This window comes from Bos javanicus, chromosome 18, assembly GCF_032452875.1.
Source record: "Bos javanicus breed banteng chromosome 18, ARS-OSU_banteng_1.0, whole genome shotgun sequence".
Classification (NCBI taxonomy): domain Eukaryota; kingdom Metazoa; phylum Chordata; class Mammalia; order Artiodactyla; family Bovidae; genus Bos; species Bos javanicus.
Genome location: NC_083885.1, coordinates 58827404 through 58843071, shown reverse-complemented (window position 1 = coordinate 58843071; position 15668 = coordinate 58827404). Strand labels below are relative to the sequence as shown.

Below are 15668 nucleotides of genomic sequence, written 5' to 3'. Positions count from 1 at the left end.
GTTCTTGCCTGGAGAATCCCAGGGTCGGGGGAGCCTAGTGGGTTTCTGCCTATGGGGTCGGACAGAGTCGGACACGACTGAAGCCACTTAGCAGCAGCAGCAGGCCTGTTCTATATTAATTTGTTAAGGAACTTCCATTTTATTTTCCCACATAGCAGTACCATTTACATTACCACCAACAGTGCAGTTAAAATTCCGTGTTTTCTGTACTGTGCCTGTATGTGTGCTTACTAGGGGAGGGACAGTAGTGGATAACAGAGAACACAGCCTGGCAGCAAGACAGTTGCAGCTGCATCTTCTAGAGGACAAGCCTCCAGGCTGCAGATCACTGTGGCATCGCTGCCCTCTGATTTTTTGGAGCCATCCTCCCCTACATCACAGGAGTTTATGACTCTTCTCAGGTTGGGCCCAGAGATCGCTATCGAGCAGGACCACCTTATAACAAGCATTCTGTGATCTTAACCTTAGTACTCCTATTTTCCCGGCGGGACTCAAACAAACTTACAAACTTTCATGGTGTCCAACAGAGTGTCCACAGAGCCCACAATGAGCCTCTGACCCTCTTGTACAAACACAAAGCATTCCAAGCCCTGATAACTCATGCATGAGGCAAAATACAAAGAGGACACCCAAGGATCCACAGACACAAGACACCATATTTTCATTTACAGTGAGTGATCCAGGTCAAACATCAAAATCTCCAAAGACTATGAAAACGACGGATCATTCCAATGATGCACATGGCCCACTGAGACCTCAGCATCTTCCAAGGAAACACTCCAGATTCTCTTGGCATCTTCCCAAATGCACATGAAGCTTTCTTCACCGGCAACCCCAAGTACACAATGATACCAAAGTTGATGCAAAAAATGACCTGAGATGTTCCCTGTTACTCTATGGTGCCTGCCTGCTAAAAGAGCCAACAAAAGCCAGGGAGTGAGTGGATGCTGGGGGCACCTGCTAGAACCAGCCCCTCAAGCCCAAGGCTCCCATCCTCCTGCACACACAGGTATCTGCGGGCTCAGCCCAGGCCACAGTTCTAACAGTGGAAAAGACTTCTCTTGGCTGAATTCCACGTCCTTCGTTGCTGCTCACGTGTGGTCACAAGTTGTCAAATCAAACCTGCGCAGGCAAGTGTCAGCCTCAGCACTGCTGTCCCAGGAACACGAGCTAAGGCATTGGAACCTCAAACCATTCCATGCGGGCTTTCCAACAAACCCACTTCCAGGTTCTGCAACCTGAACTGAGACACTATTTTCCAACAGATCCACACCTGCCTTGTCCCTGCAACTACACTTGGGATGGGCGCATGCTCCATTCACTGGGCTCACCTTGATGCCCCCAAATACTGCTCCAAGCCTCCTGCAGACCCCACCAGGCTCCCTCCACTTTCCCCATTTGTCTACCTCTCCTCCCTGCATGACTGAACTAAGCAAGACTAAAGCACACAGGGATTTCTTGGCAAAGGGGATCACAAGACGTGTGCACACGAACTACCACCCAAAGGACACTGCACATTTAGTATGAAAATCAAGAAACTGGCCCTCCTGGGAAAGTCTGCCACCACCTGGGGACATTATGGAGTCCACGTACAAAGGCATTTGTGATGAGGAAGTCTCAAAGCAAGGGTGTCCAGGTCTCACTATCTCCTGTTTTCTCCATCCACACCTATTTGGAAAATATTCTACCTCTTGGGGGGAGCGGGGGGCAGCGTCCCCTTCCTGCCCCATTAGGTTTTGGATTTCTGCTCATCCTCAGTGCACTGAAATCACAATCACTGACAAGAGCACATGAACTCCTAGATGGCAAAGCTGCTGTCCACGATGGTGACTGGTCCTGGATGGACAGAGCTTAGATCTGGGGGCTGCAGAGGACGAAACCCAGCAGACTAAACATGGGGACATCTTAGCACACTGCTTGAGGACACCAGCTCTGTAGGGCTTTTCAGGACTTCCTATATTTCTTGGCTCATCTTTTGAGTAATTAAGTAGTCACATGGGGTAAAGATCAATTATAGCTGAAATGTCCAGAACATGGGAAACATCTTCATCACCTGCCCTGTTCTCTTGGTCTTCCCTGAGGATTATTCAGCTCAACCCATAGTCCAGTCATCTAAAGACATTTCCAGTATCAGGTACTGCAGCCACACTGGGAAGAAGAAGAACACTATCAGCCCTAAAAAGAGGGGAACCAGGAAGGACTCAAAATAACCCATGAAGAAGGGCCTTAATTTCTGCTGATGGCAACTGATACAGAGGCAATAAACCTGGGTAACATGAGAGAGACTGTTAGGAGGGGATGGGGAGACCTCTCTGAGCCTAAACTTGAAGGGTGACAAAGGGCCTGAGCCAGGGTGACCTGAAGGTGAGAAAAGGAACTATGATGCCAGACAGAAATGGTTTTGGTATTTAGAAACAGAGAAAAGGTAAATGAGACCAGGACAGGCTAAACCATGAGCAAAGGGTCAGCTCCCGGGATGAGGCTGGAGACACTGACAGGGCCCTGAGCTTGACAGAGAGTTGTGGAGCCACAGCAAGGAGTAAGCTTTTGTCCCAAGAACAAGTGAAAGCCAGTGGAGGTCTGAATGTCAGGACATAAAAAAAAAAAAAAAAAACTCCCTTCAGATTTAGCCTTATTCATAGAAGTCATCTAATTCTGAGCCTGTGATCCTGCCTCCATCCTACAGTTTTCCTTTTCGTTTTTCATTGAGGGAGGATTGGGATCTATTTAAAATTCGAATTACCACCAGAAACTCCCTCCAAACCAGAACTGCCACACACAGACACACAGCCAATTTGGCTAATCATTTCAGGGGTCAGTGTTGCTCACGCTCAGAGTTTCCGGTCTAGTTTCTCATCTCCATGTTACAAGTGGGCTCCCTCAGGCCCAGAGAGAAGCCGTTTATGAGAAGGTCTGAGCTGAGTGAAGACAACTGGGTATAACTGAATAGTGAAATGGGAGGCTGAAGGGCAAGGGGGCCAAGTTTGTCCTTATTGCCCATCCCATTTAAGACCATGAACATCTGTCATGTATCTGAGCAAAAGAAACTTTTCTTTCAAGATTGGGTCAAAGTGATACCAAGCAGGTAATTCTTTATTATAAGACTGCAGTAAAATATTTTAAAAATACAGAATTGCAAATATATATCCACTGGTACAAAAAACAGTGTAACGGGTCAGCTTAGAAATAGGATCTGAGCAATCTTTTTCATTATGAATAGAGAGGCTCTGTTGGAAGGTTCCAAGTCAATCCAGTCCATACTTCCTCATTTGCACAGAAAAGTCAAAAAGGGACCTGAGGGAAACATCTTCATATCACCACACAGCTCACTTTTTTTTTTTTCACTGATCATAGAAAATGGAGAAAACAGACCACTAAACTAACCAGTCAAACTAGGTGTTTTGTTTTGTTTTTCTTTTTTTGAAAGGAAAGAATGAAGCATGTTGGGAGCCGCGTTAGGCATTACTGACAAAACGGAGGCACGGCCACAACCCCTTCTCTTTGTCCCGCAGGCACAGAACCGAGATGAAGAGGTTAGGCTTTGTGATTCTGACTTGCTTTTTCCTTTCCTTGGCTGAGTTGACTGAAAAGAATATTAAGGTGCTTACTGTTCTTGAGAGGAGCATTCTAATGCTAAGTCGCTTCAGTTGTGTCCGACTCTGTGTCACCCCATAGATGGCAGCCCACCAGGCTCTGCAGTCCCTGGGATTCTAGAGGCAAGAATACTGGAGTGGGTTGCCATTTCCTTCTCTAATGCATGAAAGAGAAAAGTGAAAGTGAAGTCGCTCAGTCGTGTCCGACTCTTAGCGACCCCATGGACTGCAACCTACCAGGCTCCTCTGTCCATGGATTTTCCAGGCAAGAGTACTGCATGAGAAGGCACAAAGCCTTCTGCAGCTGTGCTCAGCAAATAATTCATAAAGTTAATCACTGACATTTGTTCAAGGAGTTTTACAAAAGAGTGATTGCTATCTGAAGCCTATTTGTAAGGAAAGTGTTTTTGGCAAAGGAGTTTGCTGAATTTAGCGCTTAGGAATATTTAAAATAGTTAGAAGCTAAAGACTTAAGGCATGTTGTAATCTTAGCATATTCTATTATAGCTTATAGAGTTTAGGGACTTTAGAGATATTAACAGCTAGAAGCCCTTTCTAAGAAATAGTGAGCCAGGATACTAGGGGCAAACAGGACTTAGAAAGATAAGAAATAAACTGAGGGATGTGGTATGCAGCCCAGACATTAGCATGAGTTACAACGTATTCACAAGGACACAAGAGAAGAAGTAAATAAGAGAATCTCTGAGGCAAGAACTCCTTTTGAGGGGCAACAATGATTCATGGAGACAACAAATCTGGGTCAGGGGGAACTGAAAATGTCAAACCCCTGACCTAATGTTTTTGTAAAAGTATAAAAAAGAATCATAAGCTTGAAATAAATAGGCAGTCCAAGAAAACTGAGAGGCTGTCTCGTTTCGTGCTGACACCGCTCACCCCTTCAGGTTGAATCCCTGGCTGCTGAAGCTGGATGCCGGTAGAAGCATTTTATTTTGTTGGTTTTATCATGTTAAATGTTCTTTTTTCCCCCCATTTCTCAAAGAAATGCCTTTAATTTCACAAGATCTAATGTCATACCTCCGTTATTCTCTGGTAAAGAGCTAAGACCAGAAATATCCATTTGTGTGTGCACACATAACAACATACACACAATTCATGTCTTTGGTAAAACCACAGTTGAAAATATGTCTGTTTTATTACACGATGTTGAGAGGGTAACAGGCAGGAAGGCCAGGGGGTCTCCAAATGGAGGAAATAGGCTGCAAGTGTCAGACATTTTTATCTCTCTTAAGCGGCAGGAGGAAACAAACTAGCGATATTTTTTTCCTTCTCTATACAAACTTAAAAGGAGGTTTCTCTTAAAATACTGTGTTGTCATAATGATACCTGGGGTCACACTCTCAAGACAACCAGGACTGAAGGTGCCCAGGGGTCCCCACACAAGCTCCCATCCTAATTACACCTGAGGAACCCCAAGTATTAATAACTGTGGGGGGCCAATCTGTCGATTTTCTTTTAGATACTGGGACAACTTACCCCGTGCTTACTGAATCCCCTGGCCCACTTCCTTCCTAATCCACTTCCGTAATGGGACTGTCTGGACGAGCCAAAGGGTATTATTTCAGTTATTCTTTATGCTGTAACTGAGATTCTGTGCTATTTTCATTCGAGTTTCTGATTGTGCCAGAGTCTCCATCACCCCTTTGGGGAGGAATATACTGATCAGTTTGCATTCCGATCTCAAAGAAAGGCAATGCCAAAGAACGCTCAAACTACCACACAATTTCACTCATCTCACACGCTAGTAAAGTAATGCTCAAAATTCTCCAAGCCAGGGTTCAGCAATATGTGAACTGTGAACTTTTTGATGTTCAAGCTGGTTTTAGAAAAGGCAGAGGAACAGAGATCAAATTGCCAACATCCGCTGGATCATCAAAAAAGAGAGTTCCAGAAAACCATCTATTTCTGCTTAACTGACTATGCGAAAGCCTTTGACTGTGTGGGTCACAATCAACTGTGGAAAATTCTGAAAGAGATGGGCATACCAGATCACCTGACCTGACTCTTAAGAAATCTATATGCAGGTCAGGAAGCAACAGTTAGAACTGGACATGGAACAACAGACTGTTTCCAAATAGGAAAAGGAGTATGTCATGCAGAGTACATCATGAGAAACGCTGGGCTGGAAGAAGCAAAAGCTGGAATCAAGATTGCTGGGAGAAGTATCAATAACTTTAGATATGCAGATGACATCACCCTTGTGGCAGAAAGTGAAGAAGAACTAAAAAGCCTCTTGATGAAAGTGTAAGTGGAGAGTGAAAAAGTTGGCTTAAAGCTCAACATTCAGAAAATGAAAATCATGGCATCCAGTTCCATCACTTCATGGGAAATAGATGGGGAAACAGTGGAAACAGTGTCGGACTTTATTTTTTGGGCTCCAAAATCACTGCAGATGGTGACTGCAGCCATGAAATTAAAAGACGCTTACTCCTTGGAAGGAAAGTTATGACCAACCTAGACAGCATATTCAAAAGCAGAGATATTACTTTGCCAACAAAGGTCTGTCTAGTCAAGGCTATGGTTTTTCCTGTGGTCATGTATGGGTGTGAGAGTTGGACTATGAAGAAGGGTGAGTGCCGAAGAATTGATGCTTTTGAACTGTGGTGTTAGAGAAGACTCTTGAGAGTCCCTTGGATTGCAAGGAGATCCAACCAGTCCATTCTGAAGGAGATCAGCCCCGGGATTTCTTTGGAAGGAATGATGCTAAAGCTGAAACTCCAGTACTTTGGCCACCTCATGCGAAGAGTTGACTCATCAGAAAAGACTCTGATGCTGGGAGGGATTGGGGGCAGAAGGAGAAGGGGACAACAGGATGAGATGACTGGATGTCATCACTGACTCGATGGACATGAGTCTGAGTGAACTCTGGGAGTTGGTGATGGACAGGGAGGCCTGGCGTACTGCGATTCATGGGGTCGCAAAGAGTAAGACACGACTGAGCAGCTGAACTGAACTGACACAGAACAAGGTCCATGCCTCTGTTTTCCTGATTATGGAGCCCTCCCTTTCTCTCCCTTTAGTTGAACAAAATATAAATCCTAGAGTATGGGCTGATGGAAAATCTGTGGGTCGAGCACAAAATGCTATTCCTGTAGTTGTCAAGCTCAAAGACCCACACTTACTTCCACATAAGAAGCAGTATCCACTGAAACCTGAGGTTAAGGAAGGGTTAAAACCCATCATCGAAAATTTAAAGGTGCGGGGACTATTAGTTCCCTGTAACACTCCATGCAACACTCCTATTTTGGGTATAAAGAAATCAAATGGAAAATGGAGACTAGTTTAAGATTTACGAATAATAAATGAGGCTGTAATTCCTTTACACCCCGTGGTGCCTGATCCTTATACTCTATTGTCTGAAATTCCTGAATGAGCCAAATATTTCTCAGTAGTTGATTTAAAAGATGCTTTCTATGCTGTGCCTTTGGCGGAAGAAAGTCAATTTCTATTTGCCTTTGAAGACCCTACACAGCCAGCTTCTCAGTTAACCTGGAGAGTTTTGCCCCAGGGATTTCGTGACAGTCCTCACTTATTTGGACAAAGTTTGTCACGGGATCTACAAAACTTTAATAGCTCTGAAGTGGTGGTGTTACAATATGTAGATGATATTTTGCTCTGTGCTGAGACAGAATAAGCTCGTTCAAGAGCCTCAGAAGATTTCTTAAACTTTCTGGCAGGCTGCAGTTATAAGGCATCAAGAGAAAAGGCTCAGCTTTGTCAACCATCGGTTAGATATCTGGGCCTAATCATATCAGAAGGGATTAGGGCCATAGGCCCTGAAAATTAAACCCATACTAAATCATCCCCTACCTATGACTTTAAGACAATTGCGAAGATTTCTGGGAATCACAGACTACTGTCGTATTTGGATTCCGGGTTATGGGGAACTTGCCTGACCTTTATATAAACTTAGAGCTGAAACTCAGCAGGCCCCAACAGACAAACTGGTTTGGTCTCCAGATACTCAAAAGGCTTTTAAGGTTCTTCAGACTGCCCTCCTGCAAGCTCCCACTTTGAGCTTGCCCACAGGGTCAGGATTTAATTTCTCACTGAAAGAAAAGGTATGGCCTTGGGAATTTTGACACAAGCCCGAGGCCCACACCAGCAACCTATTGCTTATCTACGCAGAAAATCAGATGTAATTTCATTTGGGTCGCCCCACTGCCTAAGAGTAATTGGGGCAGCGGCTTTATTAGCACCTGAAGCTTTAAAAATAATTAATGGACAAAATCTTACTGTACTGACTTCTCATGATGTGAATGGAATCTTAAATTCTAAGGTTAATATTTGGATGGCAGACAGTAGACTTTTAAATATCAGTCATTGTTGTTAGAAGGACCAGTAACTAAGCTGAAAGTTTGTGGAAATTTAAATCCTGCCACGTTCCTTCCTGAGAAGGAAAATGAAACACCTGATCACGACTGTTCCCAATTTCTAACTTTAAACTATGCAGCTTGGGAGGATCTAATGGATACCCCATTAGACAATCCTGACATGGAAATATTTACAGATGGCAGCTCTTTTGTTTGGGATGGAAAGCATAAAGCAGGTTACACCTTGGTGACTGCTGAATAGGTTTCAGAAACAAAATCTCTCCCCCAGGGAACCAGTGCTCAGTTAGCAGAGCTTGTGGCTCTGACCCGAGCTGTAGAGTTAAGCAAAGGGCAGCTAGTAAATATCTACATGGATTTTAAGTATGCTTATTTGACTTTATATGCTCATGCTGCAATATGGAACGAAAGTTTAAAACAGCAAGAGGAGAACCTATTAACTGCTATATATTGTCCTAAAGAAGAAGCTGTTATGCATTGCAAAGGGCACAGCAGGGATGGGAGTAAAGCAGCTGAAGGTAATCAGCAGGCTGACTGCCAAGCCAGAAAAGCAGCACTTTAGGAAACCCCTTCACTGCAGAGGCCTTTGATCTGGACAGGTCCTGTGGAACAGGAAAAACCACAATATACTGAGGAAGAATTAGAAAGATATGAGAAAAGAGGAAGTAAGATTACAGATAACGGATGGTTACAGTCTGAGGATGGACGATTAATAATTCCTGAAAATGCTCAATGGAAAATTCTTAAAGGGTTTACACCAGAGTTTTCATTTGGGTGCACAGAGTACTTACCAAATGGCTTCGCGTTTGTTTGAAAGTAAAAACGTAATGAAAACTTTAAAGAACGTATCAAAATGTGTGAGGTTTGTCAGAAAAATAACCCGAAGACTGAGAACCTAGCAATATCTGGATTACAACGAAGTGGAAAGTATCCTGGAGAGGCCTGGGAAATTGATTTTACTCATATGCCAAAAGCTATTTGATATTCTTGCTTACAAGTTTGGGTAGATACTTTTACTGGATGGACTGAGGCTTTTCCCTGTCGTAGTAAGCAGGCTAAGGAAGTTCTAAAGATTTTAATCCATGAAATTATCCCCAGGTTTGGGCTGCCAAGGAGCCTTCAGAGTGACAATGGCTCCGCATTTAAAGCTGCTGTAACTCAGGGGGTATCTAAAGCTCTAGGAATAAAATATCACTTACAGTGATAAATGAAGATTGGGAAACCCCAATCTTCAGGAAAGTTTGAAAAAGCTAATGACATTATCAAAAGACATCTCTGCAAATTAACTCAAGAGATGGAGGACAATTGGATTAAAGTCCTACCCATAGCTTTAGTGAGGGCTCGAACTGCCGCCAAAAAGGAGGGACTGTCCCCCTTTGAATCTATTTATGGAAGGCTTTTCTTGTGCACAGACATCGTTATAGACCCTGAAGCCTTGGAATTAACTAGTTATGTAACTCAGCTCTCAGCTTTTCAACAGGCATTAACAGAACTCTGGGAGACAACTCCTGACCCAGCCTCTGAGTCAAGCAAGCCTCTATTTGAGCCAGGAACCAAGGTCCTCATAAAAACATTGGGATCTGGGGTCCCATTCCTCGAGCCCCTCTGGGAAGGCCCTTAACAGGTTATTCTTTCTTCTCCCACAGCTGTCAAAGTGCCAGGAATTGATTCGTGGTTACATCATACTTGAGTTAAGAGATGGCACCCTGACCAGAACTAAGTGACTTCATTTTATGTCTTTACTTTCTATGCTCTGACTTTGTACTTTTCAGATAGGCCTGTAATCTATGTAAGCCTACTTCTGCTGACTCCAAAAATCCTGAGTGTGCCGTTTGATCCTCAAGACAATGCCTACCTGTCCTGGGCTCACCCCTAGGCTGCATTGCACATTGGTCTAACTGCTGGGTCTGCGGAGCGCTCCCCTCTTCATCAGTGAAAGGCTTCCTGTGGTGGACATCTCACTTCAAGAAAAAGACTTTCTCCAAGTCTGTGAATACTTTTGACAACAATCATATGTCATGCCTCTTCTTCATCTGATGACATCTACCAACCCTAAAATGGACTGGTGCAACACTTTGTACTTTAACTATGGACATAACATGACGTTTAATTTTGATTATACATTGTCTCGGTTTAATGACTATTGTGCTACACATAACACAAATGGGTCTGGATCTAATGGTTTTTTACCTGATGTTTATCAAATATGGGATGAGGTTATATGGCTAACTCCTGAAAAAGGACGTCAAGTATCTACTGCCCCTATATGCTGGGAACAAACAGAGCCATCCCCAAAAGTTAGCCAACAACTTAATTACAATGATTGGAAACAATTGGGATTTTTGCCTCAGGGAATATGCACCATAATCATTCCCCTGTTTTCCAACCCCAATTCAGGTCCTCCCTTTGTCTGGCCAGGCACTAACTGGGACTGGATATCTCAGTCAGGTGGCTTGCTCCAAAAGGGACCTATTGGATATGTGGCTCTTACCTATGGGCATGGCTTCCCCCTGGTTGGATAGGGAGATGCACCCTGGGTCTAGCCTTTACTCACAGCTTTATATTTTCAGAGCTTCCAGAAAAGCCTGCTAATTTACACCACCTTAAAACTCGGTGGGCAAGGTCTGTATTTCACTGGTATGATTGTTTGGCTGAAGTCTTTGTTCCCTCTTTGGGAACTACAGATGTTATGCTACGAGTGGATGCTTTGACTAACTTTATTCAACAGGCATTACAAGATTCTCAAAAAGCTATTTCAGCTCTTAATGCTGAATAAGCACTAATTAGAAAGGTGGTTTTACAAAACAGATTGGCTTTAGATATTCTGACAGCTGCACAAGGAGGAACTTGTGCCATTATTCATACCCAATGCTGTACATATATACCTGATAGGAGCACTAATGTTACTCATTTTACTGAACACATGAACAAGATGACTGGGGCTATGGATATTCCTGAAGCCTCAATTGCCTCATTTTGGGAGATGGTAACTAGTGCCCCATGGTGGAAAACTATCTGACTTACAATAATTCTGATTGTTTTGTTTTTGCTGTTTGCTCCCTGCATCTGTAACTGTGTAACTGGATTTGTTTCTAGTTGCATGAAAGCTTTTAAGTGACAAATGGTTGTGTTAGGGGAAGCACACTGATTGAAACCGCCCACCCTGGCCAGGCACCATAGTAACCATTTGCATGAGTTGTTTTATGACAGGAGATCCTGATAAGGAATATGGAACTAATGAGCCACCACCAACCTGAAGAGTTCGGGAAAGGTTGAAAGGAGACACGGAGTGTCTGTCCACTTCCCAGAATCCCTCTTGCTAGCATCCATCTTGGCTGAGCGATGCATGTGCCACCAGGAAAGACTCTGAATTAGAATGATTGGCTAAAGAGCACCCGGAAACTAATCTCATCACCATAAAACCCGAGACTCGGAGCCACGTGGCAGAGCAGTTCTCCTGGGTTCCCTTTCCCTACTGCTCTACACGCGGGTGCCCTTTCCCAATAAAATCTCTTGCTTTGTCAGCACACGTGTCTCCTCGGACAATTCATTTCCGAGTGTTAGACAAGAGCCCAGTTTCAGGCCCTGGCAGGGGTCCCCCTTCCTGCAATAGTTGCTCAAACTCCTGCTACTGCTGCAGCTTCTTCCAACTATTATTTGGGGCCCCTGGATCAGACATCTTCAGTACGAGGGTTAGGAGAATATGTTGCCCCACCAATTTAGGGACAATGCCCCTTGTCAGCTCGAAAGCAGTTATGGAACGAGAACGATGCCCCTTTCCCCTAGGCAACATAATTCTTCTAAAAGAAAAGGGGGCAATGAGACGGTAACAGGCAGGAAGGCCAGGGGTCTCCAAATGGAGGAAATAGGCTGCAAGTGTCAAACATTTTTATCTCTCTTAAGTGGCAGGAGGAAACAAACTAGCGGTATTTTTTTCCTTCTCTATACAAATTTAAAAGGAGGTTTCTCTTAAAATACTGTGTTGCCATAATGACACCTGGTTTCACCTGAAGTTAACTATTCTCAAACCTTGAGTAAACCAATGCATGTTTTTTATGGAAATGTTTGTCTTAAGCTATGTTAATAGACTATGCATTTACCCCAGACTCTGTCTTCAAGTTGGTTCTGCCTAATGGCTCAGAACCTACTTCACAAACCAGTATGTTGTACTCAGATACTGTTCCCCTAATCTATGTAAACAAAACTATTTGTATGGTAATCTGCTCTTCTACAAGATTCAAGTTAATCATTTTATGGCCTGGGATGAATCATCTGGTGCCAAGATTATCCCAAAATGCATCTTATGGACCAGGGGCCTGGTGCCATTCTGAGTTTTAAAACATTCCTTTCCTTCATTTACAGACTGCTACTGACTATAATGGCACCCAGTCCAGTACTCTTGCCTGGAAAATCCCATGGATGGTGGAGCCTGGTAGGCTGCTGTCCATGGGGTCGCTAAGAATCTAAGAGTCGGACACGACTGAGCGACTTCACTTTCCCTTTTCACGTTCATGCATTGGAAAACGAAACGGCAACGCACTCCAGTGTTCTTGCCTGGAGAATCCCAGGGTCAGAGGAGCCTGTTGGGCTGCCGTCTATGGGGTCCCACAGAGTTGGACACGACTGACACGACATAGCAGCAGCAGCAGCCCCCCATTCTGAACCCTCTCCCACCTCCCTCCTCACCAGATCTCTCTGGGTTGTTCCAGAGCACTGGCTTTGGGTGCCCTGCTTCGTGCATTGAACTTGCACTGATCATTCTATCTTACATATGGTAATTTACATGTTTCAATGCTATTCTCTCAAATCATCCCACCCTCACCTTCTCCCACTGAGTCCAAAAGTCTGTTCTTTACATCTGTGTCTCCCTTTGTTGCCCTGCATGTAGGGTCACTGGTACCATCTTTCTAAATTCCATATATATGCATTAATATACAGTATTTCTCTTTCTCTTTCTGACTTATTTCACTCTGTATAATAGGCTCTAGGTTCATCTACCTCATTAGAACTGATAAACGAGGTGACATTTTTGCTAAGTATGCCACAAAATAGTCTAAGATGATTTACTACTTACCAAAGAAAATTTCAAATTTATGAGATGAAGGGAAGAAAGCACTCAGGCAAGGAATGAATCTGAAAAAAAGTTGGAAAAAAAAAACTGTGAAATATTTTTAATCTAAAATTCTGGTGTCAAAGTTTTAAAAAATGTGGAGAATAATCATATTTAGAAAAGGATGATACAAGTCGAATACTGGAAACTAACAAAGGTTATTTCTAAAGTTAAAAATGATTACAGAAACTGAATGAATTAAGACCTATTCCAAGCTACAAAAAGCACCATACATAAAGAAAGGAGAAAATGTGAATCCGTTTAAAAAAAAAAGTGTCCCCTTAAAAACGCTACCCAATAATGATACAGTGAATAAGAATCTGCCTGACATTGCAGGGGACATGGGTTCTATCCCTGGTTCAGGAAGATCCCACAAGTACAAGCAACTAAGCCTGTGCACAACTACTGAGCCTGTGCTTTAGAACCTGGGAGCCTCAACTCCTGAGCCCAGGGCACAGAACCGAAGACACACAGCCAAAAAATTAATTAAAAAAAAAAAAAAAGCTACCACAGGGTGACACTCTAGAGTCAGTCATTTCTTGCCCCAGGTCTCTTCTTCCCTGACCTCTATCTTATGATAGGACAAGGGAAGGGGGTCACTCACAACTCAGTGAATCAAGCCACTGCCCCAGGCTCAACAGGGTTTGCAAATGAAAGTTATCTTCTGCCACAAGTAATAAAAAAAAAAAGACACAAGCCTTATAGACAGGAGTTTTGAAATTCTCAGCCTCCTCTGTATAACTAAAAAAATCATCTGTATCCAAACAACTGGCCACACCTGGATCGAGCTTACCCCTCTGTTCACCTATCTACCTGTTTCATCTAGGTCTCTTTTTCTCCCCCTCTGCTCTCCTGCTGTTCCTGTCCTATTTCCTCCCTCACACGTGTCCTGTCCCAGGCTGCTGCAATTCGTTCCCCCTCGAAATGCTCTCTCTCTCCAACCTTCCTGAGTCTTTCAAAAATCCATACCTACGTCTGCCTCTTTCTTCTCCCATTTCGGCTCCCTCTCTGCGCTCCAGATTACTCCCCTTCTCTCGCTGTGACTCTCCCTTCCTCCCCACTCTCTGGCAGGCCATGTGGCTATGCTTCCTTCCAGCCCCTTTCTTCCTCTGCTTCTTACCTCTTTCTCTGCCAGCACCATAAAACCGGCCACCTCGGATTGAGACGTGAACCCTTGTGGCGGGACTCCATCCGGGTGAAAACACAACCCCGGACTGTAACCCAAGAGGCCTGGACTCAAACCCGGCCAAAACCCAGTTAGGGACTCTCCACCTCTGATGTCCCTCATCGCCCTTCGCCTCCCAGCTCTCATCACTGATACAGGGCAGTTCTCCCTACGCTGTTTTCCAATCCCTGGAGATCTGGCTTTCTAATTTATTAATACTTCTCTATTTTACTCACTTGGCTATTTTCAAGGCTTAACCTCTTTGACTTGCCTATCCCTTTGCAAATCCCTCAGCCATTCTCAGTTTTCCTATTGGTTCTCCCTGATGCTTTTCTCCTCAGTTGCAGTTATTTCTCTCAGTCCTTCTGACTCTGCTTCTCCTGATCCTCCTGCCTCCTGAATTTACTGAGTGGGCGACAGAACGCGACGCCCCCGGACCGGAAGACCACCTTTTCCGACCGAGTTGAATTGGGCATGGAACAGCACTGGCGGTCACAAGGCTGGACCAGGTCACCTACCCTACGCGGGGTGAGGGGACGGGCTGACAGGAAAGGGGGCTGCTGCGGGGCAGAAGGACCGGCCTCAGGAGACGCGAGGACAGACGGGCTGGGAGGGAGGGGGCTCAGGAGCGAGACGGACTCTCCGGAATCCCGGGACCGGGGAGAGGGCGCGCGGCCTCTCTGGGCTCTGCCTCTAGCGGTCGAGAAGACGACGCGGCGGGCGCGACTCCAACTCGCGAGAGAGAGCTTTACTTGGCGAGGCCAGAGGTAAAAAAGGGTTTTAAGCCGGAAAATGTCGCCAGAGGCGGTGCCTACGCGGACCGAGAGCCGAAACCGCCTCAGCAACACTTAAAACCCAAACGAAAAGATAACTGGGCCGCCAACGGCAGCGGCAGCGTTTTTTCGGTGCTGAGCACCGGGTGCCACGGTTTTCAGGTCGCTGGCAATTCCCACACCATGAGGACGAGTGAGCGGGGTCGGAGGTGTGGATTTGAGGGGTGGCGTGCTCTTCAAACTTACTCTAGAAGGAAGCTTAGGCGCAGCTCGGGGACCTCGGGTCCGCGCTCTCCAACTTCCGGCTCTGTGTGAAAGGGCTTTTGGTATTAGAGCTGAGCTGAGGCTTCCGATCGGGGGCGGGGACGAGCACCGGCTGCGCGCAGAGTTCGTGGGAGGAGCGGGCCGCGAAGGGGGCGGGGCCTGTTACCTTGACAGCACTAAGTTACCTTCTGTAACACAGCTCAAGTAAAACTTCAAGCTTCAGCTGAGGCTGAAACTCCAATACTTTGGCCACCACGTGCAAAGAGTTTGAGAGGGTAACAGGCAGGAAGGCCAGGGGTCTCCAAAGGGAGGAAATAGCCTGCAAGTGTCAGACATTTTTCTCTCTCTTAAGCAGCAGGAGGAAACAAACTAGTGATATTTTTTCCTTCTCTATACAAATTTAAAAGGAGGTTT

The 15668-nt window shown here is 44.9% G+C and overlaps 1 protein-coding gene across 1 annotated transcript in view; it reads right to left on the bottom strand.

Moving 5' to 3' along the window:
- LOC133229662 (zinc finger protein 665-like) overlaps window positions 1-15368 on the bottom strand; it is a 32830-nt gene extending 17462 nt beyond the window's left edge. The window contains exons 1-2 of the mRNA XM_061386269.1: window positions 15237-15368; window positions 13017-13075 (exon numbers count right to left, since the gene is read on the bottom strand). The gene's annotated coding sequence lies outside the window, so the exon portion shown is untranslated. The remainder of the gene's footprint in view (window positions 1-13016; window positions 13076-15236) is intronic.
- Between the last annotated feature and the right edge of the window lie 300 nt (window positions 15369-15668).